Source organism: Amia ocellicauda, chromosome 1, assembly GCF_036373705.1.
Source record: "Amia ocellicauda isolate fAmiCal2 chromosome 1, fAmiCal2.hap1, whole genome shotgun sequence".
NCBI lineage: Eukaryota > Metazoa > Chordata > Actinopteri > Amiiformes > Amiidae > Amia > Amia ocellicauda.
The window spans coordinates 15,110,059-15,131,994 of NC_089850.1; positions in this window are offsets into that span (position 1 = coordinate 15,110,059).

The following is a 21,936-nucleotide window of genomic DNA, read 5'->3' on the forward strand; positions in this document are numbered from 1 at the left end:
TGGTATCATTCTGAACAATGCATTTAAAAGCAATTAACATAGTTTCCCCCTAACTGCAGTGTATTTACATCATTATTACAATGTGACTAATCATTATAATGTAATTACATGTAATTACACTATCTTTATGTGTATTTACAATGTGTACTACTGGTTATAGTAATACATTATAATAGTGTTACATTAATGGTAATATATGGGTATTTATGGTAGTGATCATAGTAGTAGTAGTAGTAATACTATCTATCAGTCTGTATAAATATGTTACAATCATGCTCTGTTAAACACATGACTGTAACTATATTTTTTTAGAAGTACGTACAGATGCCAGATTTGTTATTTACGTGAAATTTTAACCAGGTTGAAGTACAATGGATGGGAGTTACTGTACATTTAATCATGCATGATATAAGAGTTATGCAAAGACTAATCACAAAGTTGATCAAGAAGCCAGTGGTTTGTCCTGTACTTTCACCTACCATCTTGTATTGGCCACACTTTTGCAAACTACCCCTCTGGCTGCTTTGAAAATGTACAGGTAGATGTTGGATCCTGTTTGCAATGCAAATTTGCAGTAAATGAAGGCATGGGATTATGAAGATAAAGATACAGCTGCCTGCTACATTTTAAAATAATTATCTTAGATTCGGCCCCTGCAGCAGATGTCTGACCTTTCTTCACTTTTCATCTCACCTCCGAGTGAGTTATAAAGGCACAGTGCAGAGACGCCTGCATCTCTGGTCTCAGTGAAATGCAGATTGTTTGCTTTTACCATAACTAACAGGATACCTGAAACAGATAACTAGCAAGCCTCTTAATACCCGTGTAGCGGCTGGTGAGTGTATTACTCTATGTGTGTGAATACCTCCAATTTTATAGTCAATGTTAACTTGTGCTGTGGAGGAAAAGCATACGCCCTTTTACTGCAATACTATTTATTACAGAAATGCATTGAAGTGTCTCATACAATGAAGCCAAAACCACAAGCCTCAAAATCTGGGATCTTAATAGTTTAAGATCAGCATCACTTTTATATCCACTTCAGAATTATCCTGAGGATACTTTTCTAGGCAAGGCAGCTTACTAACAGTTTTTTTTCATATTATACTCCTGCTCTTTTGCATACTTTCTAAAGAGAATAACAAAGAAACAAAGGAATGAGGAAACAGTATATTGGCTGATCCTATCCCTTACACCATTTTGTCTGATGTTTTGTCCTTGTGAATCCCGTAAGATTTAGCCTTGACCTACTCCGCAAATGTATTTGTTTCACTTTCAGACCACATACATTGCATAATAATCTCCTCAGTTATCAGTGTTCACAGAGACTGCAGTGAAATTGGAAAGCTGGAAATAATCTAATAATTAAACTGTTTTAATTGCAACACAACTGTCAAGAGTAAATTAATACAACGTGCTTCTGTTAAATTATACAATGAGATAATCTGGTTTTAACATAAATATACACTCACCTAAAGGATTATTAGGAACACCTGTTCAATTTCTAATTAATGCAATTATCTAACCAACCAATCACATGGCAGTTGCTTCAATGCATTTAGGGGTGTGGTCCTGGTCAAGACAATCTCCTGAACTCCAAACTGAATGTCTGAATGGGAAAGAAAGGTGATTTAAGCAATTTTGAGCGTGGCATGGTTGTTGGTGCCAGACGGGCCGTTCTGAGTATTTCACAATCTGCTCAGTTCCTGGGATTTTCACGCACAACCATTTCTAGGGTTTACAAAGAATGGTGTGAAAAGGGAAAAACATCCAGTATGCGGCAGTCCTGTGGGCGAAAATGCCTTGTTGATGCTAGAGGTCAGAGGAGAATGGGCCGACTGATTCAAGCTGATAGAAGAGCAACTTTGACTGAAATAACCACTCGTTACAACCGAGGTATGCAGCAAAGCATTTGTGAAGCCACAACACGTACAACCTTGAGGCGGATGGGCTACAACAGCAGAAGACCCCACCGGGTACCACTCATCTCCACTACAAATAGGAAAAAGAGGCTACAATTTGCACCAGCTCACCAAAATTGGACAGTTGAAGACTGGAAAAATGTTGCCTGGTCTGATGAGTCTCGATTTCTGTTGAGACATTCAGATGGTAGAGTCAGAATTTGGCGTAAACAGAATGAGAACATGGATCCATCATGCCTTGTTACCACTGTGCAGGCTGGTGGTGGTGGTGTAATGGTGTGGGGGATGTTTTCTTGGCACACTTTAGGCCCCTTAGTGCCAATTGGGCATCGTTTAAATGCCACGGCCTACCTGAGCATTGTTTCTGACCATGTCCATCCCTTTATGACCACCATGTACCCATCCTCTGATGGCTACTTCCAGCAGGATAATGCACCATGTCACAAAGGTCGAATCATTTCAAATTGGTTTCTTGAACATGACAATGAGTTCACTGTACTAAACTGGCCCCCACAGTCACCAGATATCAACCCAATAGAGCATCTTTGGGATGTGGTGGAACGGGAGCTTCATGCCCTGGATGTGCATCCCACAAATCTCCATCAACTGCAAGATGCTATCCTATCAATATGGGCCAACATTTCTAAAGAATGCTTTCAGCACCTTGTTGAATCAATGCCACGTAGAATTAAGGCAGTTCTGAAGGCGAAAGGGGGTAAAACACAGTATTAGTATGGCGTTCCTAATAATCTTTTAGGTGAGTGTATGCATATGGTATGTTTAAAAATGGCTTGAAACAAATGATTAATTGTGAACTTCATCATAATGCTTTGGAAAGACTAAAGTATTCCAAGTGGTGTTACAGAAGATGTAGGCTACAGGTAGCGTTTTTCAGAAAATATCCAGTGACATTTAATAGCTTGATGTATTTAAAAAGCAGCAGTCCTGCCCATCTTGCTTGTCAGGTTTCTAAGATCTAAGAACATTGTCAAGCTGTTTCTTGAAGGATCCTGTAGTATTAGTGTCTAATACAGGGCTTTGGAGAGGGTTCTGTGTGCTCGGAGTCATGGAGGTGCTATGAAGGGGAAACAGAAACGAGATTGTACTTTTCACTTTTTCAAGTAGCTGTGCTTTATACAGTTTCTTATCTTAGAAAATGCCATTCAAACTTAACAATTGTTTAGTCCACAGCTACTGCAGGTGTGTTAAGGGATATAGGTAGTAAATTATATTCCTGAAACTTTTATACTGAAGTAAGTTTGAAAACCTACAGGATAAGAAATGGGCCATTCATCTAAAATAGACAGATTATATGTCATAATGGTAACCGAATGCAAATCCAAATGATACGAAAAGGTCATGAATGCATGCTCAGATATTTTTTCGGCATGATGTATAAAGTCAAAATATGGCATCAGCACAATCTGTGAATCCAGGAATGCTTAATACACACAGTTCCTACTCGGCCCGAGTGACAATTATAATTTGTTTTGCTTACAGATCAAGTCGAGAAATTTGCTTTATGCCTGGCAACCTTTCCAAAAACGAGCAACACAACCATGCAGAAAATATAAATGCTCATGTCATAACTATATATACACAGCCTATTACAAAAGGAATTGGTACATGACTCTGACTGCTGGTAATGGAGTGAATTTAATTCCATATGCTACACAGAGAGCTGTCACTGCAGCAAAGTCCCAGGAGCGATTTGGCAAGCGGAGTACATCAGTCGGAGATGAAACTGTGGATTTGGGTGTTTGCAGCTGTAACTTAAATCACAATGTTGTCCAGTCCAGCAAAGTCCAAAAAAGGCCAGGTTCTAAAGTGGGAACGAATCTTGTATTAAACTATTATGCCCCCAAAGCCACTAGACTATGCAGTGCTTCTCGTCCAGAAGATCCTTGTCACAGCAAGGTCAACTGGCAGGGTTCTGTGGTTATTGTGGGCATTAAACATATATAGGGTCCTGTACACAGCCTTCAATATTTAACCATCATTTATTAGTTGATTTTTTATTAAGGGTGCAGGGACATGAATCAGTTCAAATCGATTCGTAACTGTTCTAAGTCAAGGTGTCAGAGACAGTTTTGCTCTGGCATGGTGGATCCGCTACTGCCGGAAAATTCTGTTATTAAAAAAATCTATTGTTGTAGAGGCTGAGTGTTGATTGTTTCTTACTGTTGAATCATCACACTGAACACGGACACATGCATGACTGGGCTATTATGAAGTTGTCCCTAAGTGGAAATCCATTCTCTGAAATGATGCAAAGCCCTGAACCTGCATCAGCAACCATGGATGGCTGCTTTAATAGATTTTCAGAAACATTTGCTCGCTCGTTTCCAGAATGAACTGCAATTCAAGGCTTAGAAACTGAAAAGAATAACGTTATATTGACTCCACCGAAGAAGAATCAATGTGTTATCGACAGAAAAATTGTTAATATAAACAACAACCAGCAGAGAGAGAGAAAACCAGATAAGCCATGAACTTTACAGGTTAGAAGAAATAAGTATTGCTCAGTGATTTCTTCTACAGTCATTGACTGCTTGACAAGATGTAGAAATAAATAAGTCAATATTAAAATATATTTATGATACAAGTCACTGAGATAAACTTGATAGCAATGTTACCCAGGCAACATGAAAATTTGTATTAGTAATAATAATAATAAAAGCATTTCAGAATAAAATAAATAAAGCAACTTTCCTGTACCAAAATAGAAAATAAAAATGGAAAGAGAAGAACATTATATGTTTCTCAGTAGTTACTCATATATTCACCTATATCATTGTTTTCACTTATTGTATATGTTTTACTTTTATGTCTTCAGTTCAGTGTTACCATTACTTGTTGAAGCATGTACTGATAAAGGGATTAAAGGTCTGATGTTCGCAGTGATGATGGCTAAAAACAGAAGAAAGCCCAATTTTAATTGTCCGTTCTTGGCGGGGACCACAAATGACAAAATACAGATTACTCTGCTTCCGTCACCATTAAATCTTGCATTAAATCACCATTGTATCTTGCATAAGACGAAGATGCAGATGGAAAAAAGTATGACAAAGTTTGTGGGTGCAGTTGTCTAGATGTTGGTTAGTAATAGTTTGGTATTTCCGGGGCTGCAGGACGCAAATAAACCTGTCGAGAGTCAACTTTAGATACAAATCAGCCATGAATTGTTTCACTCTCTGTCATTAGCATACAGTAATTAGAATTACCCAAGAATAGACTTATTAAGTCATATCAGTCATTTGCAATTAGCATTCGGATGCTTTGATATACATGTCTGACATTGTGTTTACTGTTTTAGGCAGATAATTAGGTTGTTGATCAGTTGACTGCAGAATTAAAGCTTACCAAAAAAAAAGAAAAAACTAAACAAAAAAACATCAGACTGACATTACTCTTTACCCAGATCTTGATTAAGACTGCAAGGACAAATTGAGATCTGAGGAAATGAATGAGCATGGAGAAAATGGTTTTGGCTTATGGCTATGAAACTGTGATGAACAAGAGGTGTATTTCATTTTCGAAAGAACTTTGAAATACAAGGCATAAACTATACTGTGCTTCTACAATAAACTGATTTGTGACAGTGGAAATCACTTTCAAGAAACAAAATTGTTCCTGAATTGTTCCATTTATCTGCTACTCTCAGTTTTAGACACTAAATGGTTGAGATGTTGTTTTGTAAGTATTATTGAACAACACACATTTCTGTAGACTCCTATCACAGGTTGGGAATCCAGCATTTATTTATTTTTGTAATAATGAAAATTTCAGCTATTGATCCTTCCGCAACAAATCCAGATATATTTTAGAAAAACATTCAGAACCCTGGTGTATTCATACAGGTAACTCATATGAAGCCAACAGAGGTTATTTCAAAATATATAGAAAATAATATAACAAATAACAGCAATCTACAGCAAATTCTAATTCATATCAAGATTTTATTTTGCCTCTGAAAAAACATTTCATAATACTCTTAAGGAATAGTATATGTATATGTTAAACAAATTATGCAAAAGCTTGAATATACATTATTTTACCAAACAATGTTGATGATCATCAATATTATATCGAGGTAAGACAGTGTGGAAGTTCTGTTGCCATCATATCCAATTCAGACTGAGAAAACTTTATCAAACTTTAAAACTTTAAAGGACAATAGAGCTGATAGAAACCTATGGGTACGTAGGTCATACCCTATACAGAATCTAATACCACTTATGTTTACTAGCTTTTTCTATTACACTAAATCCATTTGTGTGAATATTTGTATACTGTAAACAGCTCATGGATGAAGATAATTTCAAACCTCTATCACTATTATCTAACAGTTTGTAACACAAGGTATTATACATTTGTTTGGGTTTTGATGTAGTTTTCCCTTTAAGTAGGATTACAGGTGTGTGTGTGTGTATAATAAAAAAACATATATATATATATATATATATATATATATATATATATATATATATATATATATTAAGCACATAACTATCTCTGAGTTGATCTGGCTGGCTCAAGTAGCCTACTTTCTGTTAACTGCTATTCCTAGCTGTAAAAAAAGAAGAGGTTAATGCATACAGCATGTCCTTCTATGCACCTTGGAAGACATCCAGAGAGCTCCCATTTCTTCTCAAAGTAAGATGATGACTGTATTATGCATCACTTGTACAGACGAGGGCAAAGTTGCAGGTGTTGCCGTGATGCTTCCCTCACTGTGTCCCAGAGAGAGGAGGTGGGAGCTGTTCCCAGTCTAGTATATAATCAATCAGCTGTTCCTCTCACTGATGCATTATTAATTTCCAAGGTTCTAATGCAGCAAAATGACCTTCTATTTATCATACAATCTCCCATTTCAAAGGTGCACATACAGTGAGTTAATCAAAGAAATCAGAACACTAAGCTACGTGGGTACAACCCCAACCTTTAAAAGTGCTATTATTAAGGCTTATAATTAATGTATTTATTTTATTTATGTGGTAGAAAACATATTTGTGGACTGTTGTCTTTCTAGTTTACCTAAGTGGTTAATATTCGGGAGCCTAATTAGTTAATGCAATTTTTACACATCAGTTAGAAGCTTCCATACACTTTCACTATGAAGTCAAGCTGAAGCACGACATTCTCAACAGCTACAGAAGCCATGACAGGTAAATAATTAAGTCCTAGATTAGAAAATAGTTCTACTTTGACTTAATTTGGTGGTAAGCAGAACCACCATTTATTGTAAAATCCATTAACACAAAATTCTGTTTTAAATAAATAAGTAAAGTAAGTAAGTAAGTACATCAATAAATGAAACTATCCCATTGTTAATGGTCTTAGGTACATATGGTTTGTCTTAGGAAACAAAGATGAACATTATTATGTTGCTTACGTAGATGGCTATGTTACATATGTATGCAGAGTAAGAAATAATATCCCAGTAACAAAAATAAATAAATGCAAATGTATTTCTTCACTCCCGGATGCTGAAATCTTTAATACATGACAGGCAGAATAGAAGTAAAGCCATTTCTGATTGTATGACATGTAAATTGTGTCCCCCCCAGTCTTGCCTCATTGTGAGGAGAATTAGATTTAATAGCCTTTTAATTAAATATAATTTTAGACTGCAACTCTGCATAAGCATTCATTAATTGCTGGCAGTTTTGGCCTTATTTAGACAAGAATGCTGTGTTTCAGGAGTTCATTCTCAACAGCAAAGTGGAATCTCTAAGTAAGACATCAAGTTTTCTGTCATCAGAGGATAATTTATTGATACTTGTCAAAAAAGAGGAAGTATCAGGCTAACAGAAATGAAGACAAAAGGAATGCCTGATGAATTTCCTTTGAAGTGCCTTTTATAGAAGTCCTTGGTAATACATATTGATGAACTCCAAATTGTCTAGCCTGGAGGGAAAAGAAAGTAGACTGCTTTGCATCGTCTTATAAATATTCATCACAAAAAGAGAACAGGGCTTACATCTAGGCGTGAGGAGAATGATTACAATAATATGATTGCCTCAGAATATAGATAATTAGCAAAAGATAGGACAGTGACTGAATATTAAACCCAGTGTCACATTTTTATCAATAAAAGTGGACTTTGAACATTCCTTAGCTGATGTTATTAAAAAAAAAAAAAAAAAAAACAGCTGCCCTGGTGTCTGGGGACTACAGCTGGGCATTTTATTGATTTCCCATCTCTTGGACTAATCATTGAATTGTTAGTAAGGATAGTGATCATTGTTACTTGCATGGGTTAGGAGGGAATGTATACTTTATGTAATTTATGTTTTTTTATTTGCTGAGGAGTTGTTTGTCTGACAAAAATCTCTGTGAGCAAATTAACTGATTTATCACTTCTAATATTTGCATCAGTTATATAAAATCCTTCATAGTTTATATCCACGGATAAACTTAGCAAAACTAATTAGGCTATATTTGTTTATAACCTAATAAAAAAAATATTACACCAATTATGTAACTGCAACAACAGTTGTCTTCTTAAGACAAAAACATGACTCCAAGGTTACAACGCTACACAGTTATAAAGCAGCTTTTAGTTGAAGGCCCTTGTGGGAGTAGCCCACACCATATATTTTACCTAGTAACTTCAATAGAGCATTTTTGATTGGATAATATCGTATTATTGTTCCAATTAAAAAATGCACAGGGAAGACGATGGGAGGATTCATTTACAATTTGGCCTCGCTGATGATAATCTCAAAATGCTACATTATTCTTTACATATTTGTTTTCATTGAAGGCCCTGATGGTATGCAACTGTCTTAAACAAGTTAAAAACAGCTGCAGAAAACATTATGAAAACATTCAACAATCAAATGCAAAATGTTGACATCCTGTCATAGAACAGCTGCAATAAACTGAACTACAGTTGTAAGTGATTTTGGTCCTGCTTAAAAAACTCAAAAACAAACAAAAAAATTGGTCAGAGTGTCAACTCATAAACAAAAATGCTTCCAGGTGAATGTTTGAAAGCTGCCTGTTTAATGTATTTAATGTGAATACCTATGCACCGACCTACTTTATTTTCTCTGCAGTCTACACCTTAAAATACATATAAGACAGTTAATCTATTTAAACATAGTCGGAGAAATAATCTGCCTTTATATCAAATTTTCCAGCCATATGGATAAGTGGTAGATTTCTTGTATGAAATGTCCCTTTCATGACTATTTCAGTGAGTGTTATATTCACAGAACAACAGTGAGGTATAGGGTGGAAGCAAACCAGCATTATCCTAATTTCAAAGCCTGAAACGACATCCTAAAACCCAAAATGCACTAATCCCTAAAGAAAAGAACTAAAGCAAGTTGCCAATGTTTTGTAAATTCCTGCAAAAAACCCTGCATCTTACAAGAGTTAGAATTCTGCATACCATTGATTTTTATAGGTCTTTTAAACAAATCATATTATGAGCCCATTCATGCATGCAAGCAATAATGTACTTTCTCAAATTATCAGTAAATTAAGGTGTAAAATATATCCAATGAGCCTCCACAATATGTTTTTGCAACACAACAGATCCTAGCAAGAGAAGAAAGCAATGGGTAATTGGGAAACATGGACATCTCAAAAGGTTATGCTTCCTACGGTGTTGGAACTAACGTTTACAGATAATATTTTCTTCATTAGTTCCTGTAAAAATAAGACAAATGCTCAGTACCCTTCCCTAAAAGCGGTTTGATCTTTGAGACTGGGGTGCTAATCACAAGAATGTCAGATATAGTAAAGGGCACTTCTATCTGCCCCTTAGCTGGAACATTGACTGTGTCCTCAGTATCACATGGATTCTAATTAGAGGTCTTAAAATCCTGACATCTTTTGCAGAAAAAACAAAAAGCAGTGGGAACTGAAGGGACTGCAGATGGACACTAGAGATATCCAGTAGGATGTCACAAATGGATCAGTTAGCAGTGATTAATGCTCCAGGAGAATGTGTCTAGATAAGAGAAATATGAACAAATCACATTTAAAACCTTTAGTCTAGATGAGAACAGGCATTCTACAGATTTAGGCCACCATGTGTACGCCCTGTGGAGTTTTTTTACCACTCAGGAGGCTTCAAAACCCAGCAGTGTTTTTTAAGCCTGCAACAGAAAAACACAAAATATACAATGGGGATCATGTACCTTTTGTTAATTTGCAAACAATGCCAAATAGAACAATGGATGTTTGCACAAAATGGCACCACTGTATGCTTTTGTTTTTGTTTTCTGATGTATGATTATAGAATATCTAAAAAGGATATTGTAATGCTAATTTGTCAGTTTTTCTTCCTGGAGTTCAGGGACACATTTCTTTCATGCGCTGGGATGCAAACAAGCTGGCAGTACAATTTTAAATACGCTGTAATACAATAGGGAATGCATGATTGCACACTAAATATGACTTTGGTAATAAATATAGGACATGGTAAATAAAAATAAACCATTTATATTTAGTTTGTGTTTTGTTTTAAACTCATCTACATATTTAATGCAATTAGTTTGGGTGAAAACAAATCAGACACCAGTAGGTCAAACCCTTAAATTGTGAAAACCACAATTTTACCTTCAAGATATTCATGCTTTAACCCTATGTGCATGTGTAAGAGATGTCCCCAATGACCCACAATGTGTGCTTGAGTCTATGGGGGTCTTGGCTACTCATATTTCATTAAGAAGTGTGCAATGGTTCCAGATTGTTCTTGATCGTGTCCAACAGAGTACCCAAGAGCAACCTAGCCATATGATGCACAAAATGAAAATATACTCCACAGTCATAAATACACGATAGAGATTAAATTTGATAGAGTGAGACTTATGCCTGCTTTTGGGATAGAGGATTGTGTAAAAAAAATTTCCATTAACATCAGATTTGGGGAACTTTTACTACAAACTATCAGTTTAAAGAGTCAGTTGACACACAGTTCTCCCCATAGAATAATTGCAACAGATGTCTGTGATTGACTAATATAAGTGTATGATCAGTCATTCACTTACTTCTGCGAATGCTTTCCTGGCAGCCCACACTAATCCAATCACTCCCCAGTGCTCATGAGATCTATGATGTTGTGCCAAATTGTTTGAACTGGTCCCTTTGTTTGGTGTTTGTTTCCTTTCCACATTCAAGATGCAAGATAACCTTTTGCTTTGGGTACAATTTGTCTAATTGTTTCTGCCTTTCAATCAATCATATTTGTATTTTCCTTTTTAAACATTTGTGTTTAATTTGAATTAAAAAGAGTACCAGGCATAACATTTCAAAACACTGGGAAAAAAAAGAATGAATTTTATTATCCGTTATCCTGAGGGATTATTTACTGTAACAAATATTATCGGTTTTAATTAAGGACTTTGTGATGACAAATATATTTATTAGAGCAAGAGAAATACTTGTTTTTTTTAAGAAATATATTTGTATTGTTGAACTGAGCATTATTTGACTTGGTTATTACAGACCTCTATATCCCCAAAGTATAAAATGCAAGATTATAGATATAATAGGGGGCATTAGAGAGCAAATCTCTTGCCAAGAGAAAAGTGATTATTTTTCCACTGTAGAAATGTGTTTTTTTATAATTAGATGTGGTGAAGATGAATGTACTTCCACATTAACTGTTTAAATCCATTCCACTGCGTAGCATTTATAAAGAAATATTAATATCCATACCGTATACTAGATTTTTTAATTATAATGTTATTTTATTGTCCCCTTCAAGGCAAATTCACATAATTCTATGAATTATGAACACCATTAATTGTTTTGCAGGACATTGAGAGGTAAAGCAAAACACACACATTCACATTTTATAGGGATTAATGTGAAAACAGATACCATTAAGAATAGTAAAATGCAATAGAATGTAATAAAGCGCTGACTAGATGGATATATAAAGAGAGACACTAATGAAAACTAGCACCAACAGTGGAAAGACCAACAATTTTGTTATTTATTATTTTCCCCAAAAGAAACCATAAAGATATATGTGTGTGTGAGGGAGAGAGTTGATACAGAGAACTGTGGTTACAGATGATAATCAATCAGCCACTTCTCTCATTCACTTTTTTGTGGCCTGTTTACAAATCATTAGAGAGAGAATGAAATGTAATTCAGGACCCTTTCTTTAAGATGACCTCAGGACATATTAAGCCACTTTACAGAGCATTTTGCACAGTGCACTGACAATAGATGTTCTGTTTTCATTCGGAAGCCTAATATCTAATATTGCTCTGGGATTTCGCAGCATATTTGTTTTTGACTTAAAACTTACCTCTGGTTTCATTGCATTATCATTTTGTTCAAATGTCCATGAAAGCTACACTTAGCTTAGAAATCAGCATACAAAGTGTATGCCAAATCACATCAAAGTGCACACATATAATGAGACATTTGCAAGGTCACAACTCATGTCAAGCTGAATATTCTTACTTGCTGTGACTGTGTACATCTTGTACAACACAAAGACAGACTCAATAATTTTGACCTACAACACAGTTTTCCCTTAATGGCTTGGTATATCATATGGTGTATTAGCACATAAAATCTAATTTGGGCCCTCTCTGAGGGCTGGGACAGATTTAATAAAGTTAAATGTGGCTGCTCAGTCAGCCAAAGAGGTGTGCTTAGATCCCCTACTGCTGAAGAAGCAATAAATACACAAATCTAATCACAATAATTGTAAGCCGTGTGTGTGTGTGCTTGTGTGCCTATAAGAGAAAGCATATTTTTGAAAAGTGACAGATGCTCAATACAACCGTGCAACATTTGCATCTGTTAACCAAACATGTCTTCTGCTTCCGTCTCCCCAAAATCACTTTATTATTTAAAAATTAACAGCATTAACAACAGGTTTCACAATTGAAAAACAGAACAAAACAACTATTGCACAAGGTGGTAGATGCTGCTAAACTTGGAAACCCATATAACATGCTTAAGTAATACACTTTTAATTTAAATATATCCCAATTAGAATGATCAGCTTTCTTCTGAGAATTGGGCAACAGGAAACATTATTATTCCCAAATCCGAGCACAGCCCTGAGCATTGTTTGGGTGTATTCTCACTTGTGAAGGTCAGGATATTTAACAGTACTGTGCATATTTAGCTGCAGGAGTCAGGTTCTTACTTTAATTGCTACATCTGTCCTGCTAGTTGCATGCCGGAATAACATCTGTTACAATAGACGGTAAACCTGGTGATATGACAGAAGTTTTAAAAAGTCTACAAAAAGTAAAAGACTAGATGACAGAGGTAAATATTGGAATCTGCCAAGTCAGTGCCCACAGTCTAATAATAGGCACTAAACGTGTTTGCGCACACGAGAAAGGGCCTCAGCAACACGTGGCTTTCCTGGCCATCCACACGCTGACGTAAAGCAAGCATGATTGACTTGGAATGTTAGCGTGATTACAGCACACATGGTTGGCAATACAAAGAAGGACAGGGATCCAACTTTTAATGGAAACGATGAGACAAAACACAACAAACATTGGGTACAATGTCATTCCAGTGGAACAAATGAAGACAAAGAAAACACATGTGGCAAACTATCAAAGATAAGGTAAATGCTGTTGGACAACTACAGAGAACTGTTGGCGATGTAAAAAAAGAATAATGAAGAGAGCTCTCTATGTGAACTCAGCTGAAGGCCACTCAATAATGAAGGGAGGTGAATGCTTTAGCACTGGTGTATTGGTAAAACCAGTTACATCAGACATTTATTTCTGCTTAAAGATTAGAAATGCCTCCATCAAGACAGGTACTTAAAACTCATGATTCATACGGCATACTTCTTTTGAATTAATAGCACCACATATTTATAGAACCAATCCTTTGTTTCTCTTCAGCAACACAGGATGCAGCTTATTTGCAGTACTGTTGTTGGGCTTTGGGGTTTGGATTGCCTGATATATATATATAAAAACAACAATAAAAAAAAAAACATTGGTAATGTATTCCACATCACAATTGTCCACAAATGAGAAATGTAACCTTCTGAGGTTATTCTGCCTGTATAAATGTATCAGTGGAACACTGTCCTTTTATCTGTCGTACTCTGTTCAAATGATGCAATCATGCAAAAGATGTCCATTTGAAAAGCAATATGAGGAGAGCAGACACATTTCCATTTCACTGTTGTTTCTGGAACACAGATAACATGTTTTATTATCCATTTTTTCCCCTCTCCCTAAATATACTCTTTGACATTTGCTTGCAATTATGTTGATTAAATGTAAATATGAGTATCGGTTAAAACACCACAAAAAGCAAACGAAAGCAAAAAAAATCATCTTGATAACGTGAGAATTATAGAGTCACGGCTCCAGAACAAACCTTAGATGTTCTTTAACTTTAACTGTCATCCTTTAGGACTGTTTTGCATCTTTATAAGCACAAAACCCCCAAGGTAGATCATGGAAACATCTGCTTAAAACTGAGTTGTCATTGGGGGAGTAAAAAGCAAATGATACAAATAATAAGAAAGAACACAGAGAGGGGTTCCTGCACAAGGCAGATTAGCATCTCTCGCAAATACACATACATACATAGTACATACATACATACATACATACATACAATCAAATCAAATATTACAACCCAATTTTTGCTCAAACCCAGAATAATGTCTCTTCAAAGAAAGTCTCAGTGGATCTCCTAACAAAGTACAAGTCTGAGTTGCACCAGCAGCTATTGGCTGAAGGCCAAAATGCAAAACAGGGAACCAGAATACGCAGGAACAGTACATAAATAAAAAGACATTTGGCCTTTCAGATAGTCAGTCATGAAGGGTCCTTGTAAACAACTTAACAGTTTTTATTTTCAATGGCACAAATCTAAGCCATAAGACGTCAGAGAAAGAGTGCATCAGATGTAATCATAAAGAGAGGACGGACTATGATTGAATGTTCTTTATAATTCTAAGCTATGTTCGGAGATGCTCAAGTACAGCATCTTTGTTTGTTGCATGTCCTGTGACTAATTGTGCTGGAGTGGCTTGATTGGGGCATTGTTGTTAAAGGAAAATACTAACATGCAAATTCAGAGTCTATTCAAGCACACTCCTGAGTTCTGTTAATGGGCCACTATCCAGGCCACAGGCAGGGCATTACTACCTGTTACTGCTATTTATTATATTTGGGCTTGACTTCCCAAACTGCCACACTCTAACAGTATGCAACCTTTACTGCAGGCTACAGGGATGTTTCTTGAAATGCATAATGCCTTTTCCAAGACCTCATTTAAGAGCCATCAGAAAACTGAAGCGTAATGGAACAAAGAATATCCTCCCCCTGAAAACCTTTTAAAAATGTATCTCAGATTCCTACACAACATGAATAAGCATTTGATGATTTGAAGAGTTTATGGTTTTCTGGACTTTAATCCTGCAGTCTTTTCCTATTGAAATACGGAAATTATATACAGTTCATTGTAATGACATTAATTAACACAGCCATGGCAAAACTATATCAAAACTATATAAAACAATGTAAAATAGAAACCTGCATTACTAGTCATGTCAGAAAGTGGAGGACAGACACGTATGCACTCTCTGAGAGTAATGGTACTGAGTCACATCAAGGAGTGTTACTGCAATCAGTGGCTGTCAGAACTGACAAAACTTGAGTTTTTTTGGTAAAAAAGCAAAAACAAACCAACAACGAAAAAAAAAATGCAGGTGATGTTTGCATCAACAGAAGCAGCTAGAACATCTTGATTGATGGGTGCTTAACGCAAGACCTTGTGAAAGAGGAATCGCAATGATGTCTTTCAAACTGTTTCTGTTTCGTAGGTAAACAGTAAAATCCGAGCGATGGGAATAAAGGGTAATAACATTTTACTTTTCTTCAAACACACAGTTTTATGCAGAGAAAAGTACTTAAATGAATGATCATCATTGTGAGCAACAACTGAAATCTGAAAAGATGCTTTGCAAACTTTTTCATTTACAGTGATGCTACAGTGAGGGAAAAAAGTATTTGATTCCCTGCTGATTTTGTACGTTTGCCCACTGACAAAGAAATGATCAGTCTATAATTTTAATGGTAGGTGTATTTTAACAGTGAGAGACAGAATAACAACAAAAAAATCCAGAAAAACACATTTCAAAAAAGTTATACATTGATTTGCATGTTAATGAGGGAAATAAGTATTTGATCCCCTATCAATCAGCAAGATTTCTGGCTCCCAGGTGTCTTTTATACAGGTAACAAGCTGAGATTAGGAGCACTCTCTTAAAGGGAGTGCTCCTAATCTCAGCTCGTTACCTGTATAAAAGACACCTGTCCACAGAAGCAATCAATCAATCAGATCAATCAATCAAACTGTCCACCATGGCCAAGACCAAAGAGCTGTCCAAGTATGTCAGGGACAAGATTGTAGACCTACACAAGGCTGGAATGGGCTACAAGACCATCGCCAAGCAGCTTGGTGAGAAGGTGACAACAGTTGGTGCGACTATTCGCAAATGGAAGAAACACAAAATAACTGTCCGTCTCCCTCGGTCTGGGGCTCCATGCAAGATCTCACCTCGTGGAGTTTCAATGATCATGAGAACGGTGAGGAATCAGCCCAGAACTACACGGGAGGATCTTGTTAATGATCTCAAGGCAGCTGGGACCATAGTCACCAAGAAAACAATTGGTAACACACTACGCCGTGAAGGACTGAAATCCTGCAGCGCCCGCAAGGTCCCCCTGCTCAAGAAAGCACATGTACAGGCCCGTCTGAAGTTTGCCAATGAACATCTGAATGATTCAGAGGAGAACTGGGTGAAAGTGTTGTGGTCAGATGAGACCAAAATCGAGCTCTTTGGCATCAACTCAACTCGCCGTGTTTGGAGGAGGAGGAATGACCCCAAGAACACCATCCCCACCGTCAAACATGGAGGTGGAAACATTATGCTTTGGGGGTGTTTTTCTGCTAAGGGGACAGGACAACTGCACCGCATCAAAGGGACGATGGACGGGGCCATGTACTGTCAAATGTTTTGTGAGAACCTCCTTCCCTCAGCCAGGGCATTGAAAATGGGTCGTGGATGGATATTCCAGCATGACAATGACCCAAAACACACTACCAAGGCACCAAAGGAGTGGATCAAGAAGAAGCACATTAAGGTCCTGGAGTGGCCTAGCCAGTCTCCAGACCTTAATCCCATAGAAAATCTGTGGAGGGAGCTGAAGGTTCGAGTTGCCAAACGTCAGCCTCGAAACCTTAATGACTTGGAGAGGATCTGCAAAGAGGAGTGGGACAAAATCCCTCCTGAGATGTGTGCAAACCTGGTGGCCAACTACAAGAAACGTCTGACCTCTGTGATTGCTAACAAGGGTTTTGCCACCAAGTACTAAGTCGAAGGTATCAAATACTTATTTCCCTCATTAACATGCAAATCAATGTATAACTTTTTTGAAATGCGTTTTTCTGGATTGTTTTGTTGTTATTCTCTCTCTCACTGTTAAAATACACCTACCATTAAAATTATAGACTGATCATTTCTTTGTCAGTGGGCAAACAATCCCTTTAGATGTTGCCTAATAAAAATAAATCTAATAATACCTTTTGATTTTCTATTTTAGGATTGAAAACTAAATCATATTATGCAAGAAATCACATTAACTGAGGTTGTCCTGTTGTACAGTAAACAGATCAAACTAGAACTGTCATGCTAACAATAGTAAATTAAACACAACGTGGCCCTCTGTAAAATAAATAAAATAATGCCACTCAGTGTTATCTAACAAATAAGCAGTTCACTTCTTCAAGAGAATAAAAACACATTCATGTCTTTTCGCCCTCAGTCATAATAAAACTATTATTTTCATCCGTCTCTTAGTACATACCTCATAAATTACAACTTTACAAGTGCTTAGCTCCAGGATGCAGGGCTTTAATAGCTACATTTAAAATAACTGTTTTATGATTCAGCTTGGGTTACAGATTTTCCCTGGGTCATAGCAATGGATGTCCTTGGAAATGTAGAAGTGTACATGGAATATTAAAATGTATTTATATATATATATATATATATATATATATATATATATATATATATATATATATATATATATATATAATCTGTGCAATGCACTTGTCATTTGTGTTTCCAAGCACTTTCCTCTATTCTGTAAGATAAGATACCATGAGTGGGTTCTTGTTTACCACTGGTCAATGGTCAAAGGACTGCTCAAACTCTACAGAACAATGTTTTTAAAGCATGCTGTGTCTTTCTTTTTCACTGTGAGAAAACAAAGATGAACAAAGTCACAAGTGGAGAAACTAATGACTGAAAACATTCCACTTCTTGTGTTTACAATTGGAAGAAAAAGGGATTGCAAAAATGCTTTCTAAATGCAAAACAAACAAACCAAAAAGAAATTGCAGCTGCTTTTACCATAAAGAGAAACTCTACCAAAGATGACAAGTTCTTGAACTGTCAAATGTATTGTTAGATTCATGCTCTTGAGTTACAAAATACAAAAACTCAACTAATTAAAAAAGGGGTTACAAATAAATAAAGTAATATATATATATATATATATATATATATATATATATATATATATATATATATATAGTAGAAGTAGAATATAAAAGTAGAATACAGGCCTGACAGATAAAGAACAGACTTTAAAACACAACAGAGATCTGACACAATTATGCTGCCTTCAGTGGGGTTATTTTAATAAGTAATTTCTGTATAAAACCCATGATCAAAGCCCTTGGGCAGATCTACAATATTGGAGGACTCTTCATGCATATGTCAAATTTTGTTTGTATGTTATTTTTTAATATATTTTGTGTTAACTTGAAGTGCTACGATATAATTGTTTATTGTAAAAGTTGTGCTATTTTGTACAATATACAGTGAAATAAATACATGATCTTACTTCTAGTATTGACACACTTCTACATTACTCTATACATTCCAAAGATCAGTTTTTTATATAAAGAATAAAGGGTGTAAAGAATAGGGCTAGCTATTGGGAACATATTTATATATAGAAAAAAAAGTGATAGTTTGCCTCACAGCTGGATATTGTATTGATTTTTTTCCCCTATCTCACAAGGATGAGATTGTTGAGATATGACATCTTGTTTACAAGGACATCTTGAGGGCATCACAGGTGGAACAAAAGTAAGAGAACTCCATTATACATATGTGTACTTTGTAGTATAGTATCCCAATTATATTTGTGCAAAATAAAAAAGAGTGAGAAACCTCAAAGTAGAGTGCTGTTATCTTACACTCATGCTAAATTCAGAGTGTTCCTCATATTATATTGATATGCTACTCCTATATCTACACATATAAAGCCATGTCAAATTTGTTTCTCAACATTAAAGGCTTACAATGCTGAAAAGTACAGTTTGGGTGAATTGGGAATGTATGTCAGTCTTCTTGAAAGGTCACAGGGAAAAAGTGAAGATAATTAAACCCAGCTATTTACTCATGGTTTTATTTATTTATTTTTCACCTATAAATAAATGTTTTTCTAAATTTTGTATTGTCATTTGCAGTGTCTTAATGGCAGAAACTGAATCTCATGGAAGCATTTCAAACATCCACATTTATTGAGTAAACCGGTTTTGCATTCAGCTGATTGTGATGGAGACCGTGTCTGTGTGGGTGTGTGTTTGTTTATATATGTGACAGCTCAGACAGCTACTATGCATTTGATGCATAATTCCAAAACACTGTTAGCTCCTACCTCGGTAAAGTGGAGGATATTTGCATATGATGCATCCTCTCTGCAAATGAGCAAACTGTTGTTCCTGTCCCACTCATACATTTTCAGTTCAGGTATTTTTGTTTTCCTAAGACAAACAATTATAATTCTTGCTTTGAAACAGCCCCTGCAGTGATATCATGCATTTGCGTAATGAAAAAAAAATGATACACATGTATATATTTTCATTCTAGTTCACAACCACAACATTTCAGAGATTTGTATCTTCTCCATTCTGTTGTGGAATACTTTACCATGGATATCTGCTGAATATTCCCTGACTTACAATCAAAACATACAATATAAACCCAGGATCTACTGGGATAAATCCTAAAAAGCTGTACGTTAGCGTAACCTGACAGAACAAATAATACTTGCAATGAGCTTTTCATGTAAAAGACTTTGTGACTGGATCTCTGCATGACAGAAAATTAAATTCACTTCCCACTTGTGCCACTTTTATTTATTCATACACCTTTCTGTTTACTCATTTACCACCTAAAACTAATTTATTTATCCTCAATGGGAATTTCCATTTTTATTTAATTTTTCACAGCAAGTGAAAATAACGAAAGTTGTCTTGCATTTAATGTAAGATATCCAACATAAAATGACTGTAGCATGGCCCTTTTGGGTATACACACACAGCTGCGCCTGCAAATAACTGCATAATAATAAGAGAGGCTGCAGTATGGGAGACTAAAGGAACCACCCAATGAGGGCGGCAGGTGTTACATCGAAACATGATGTGGATGCTTGCAGTCTGCAGATATCTTTTGGATTCTGCACCTGGTTGTAGAGAGCACCCAAAATCAACCAATTTCTGCAGTTAATGCAACTTCAAATTGTAGACCTCTGCCTTACTAAAATGAACACTCCAAACAGAGTGGAATAATTCAGATGAATTCACAGATTGATTTGCGGCATTCTGTGTTTTTAATATTTGGTGAATGTACTTTTGTGTGCATCCAAAAATGATACCCATTCTGAAAGACCATTCGTGTTCTTCTGCTTTGATCTGTATGTTTGTTTTTAAAAGCACTCAGAACTGTCTTAACACCATAACAAAATCTTAAGTGGATGGTATCATACATTGTATAAAATCTTTACCTTCAGAAGCAGATCTGTCAAATGAATCAGCAGAATATTTTAAAAGTTCAAATACTCTGTGAAACGTGAAAGGGGAGTAGTTTAATGTGAAAAGTATTTCAGGTTTTTTAAGGGAAAGTTGATACTTTTTACTTCACAGAATTGTTCCTCTTGAAACACAATTAGAATGGAGAATTCAAGATTAAACACCCCATTAACCTACTATTAACAAGCAGTCAACGCCTTTTCTTTCCTCAAATAAAGTGGCTTTGTGGAAGGAGTTAGCACTGACACAGAGAAGGCAAGGATACAGATTTTTATCAAAGCTACTGTTATTAACGTAATGAAACCAGAGCTACAGAAGACTAAATACAGGCTTTGTGTGTAATGAAGCAGAACCAGGTTACATCAGCATTCAGTTTCAACCAATTCACATTTCGTTAAGCTTCCACTTGCTGAAAGCCTGGTTCAAGTCTGCTTTCATCTCTTTAAAGATGAACACAGGAGTTGCAGTCATTTCTTCTCCTCTCCTGAAACATGATTTCATACAGAAAACAACTGCATTTGAAATTGTCCTTTGTTGCCTGCCCATACTTAAAGCTTTGTCCCCCTTTCATCTTTTTGTGTGTTGCACTGAAATTAAACTTATGTTAACAAAATGGAGCGAATGAGTCCGATTCTTCACGCTCACAGTTAATTTATTGTAGTAGCTTGGTTACTTTAAAGATTTAAGAATGTTGTTTATTTTTAGGAGAGACGGACATAAGTGGAAAATTACTGATAAGCAGTAGACATTAAAATGCAAGTATCGTGAGGCAATATAAACAGGAGGAAAGTTTTATGTCTGTACTGTGTTTTTGCACTTCTGTTAGGTCCTTTTTTAATTCATGTATTATAAAAGAAGAACACAAATGCCCTTTATAAAAAGTACATCTGCCTGTTTACCTGACAGGCTCACATTGTTGCCTCATACATTGAAAGTGATGACACTAAATATACTTAATGGAGATGTAAGTGATCTGCAAATCAGGTCTGAAAGAGTTTCAGGTTTCATTTACTGTACAAAATGACAATAATACACCCTCAGTGAGAACAGCCCGCACAGTGTAATGATCCTTTAAGCAATATGTGTCAATAGCAAAATTACTCTAAGGACGCTGAACAATTTGTATTTCATTAGCAAGGCCAGCAAG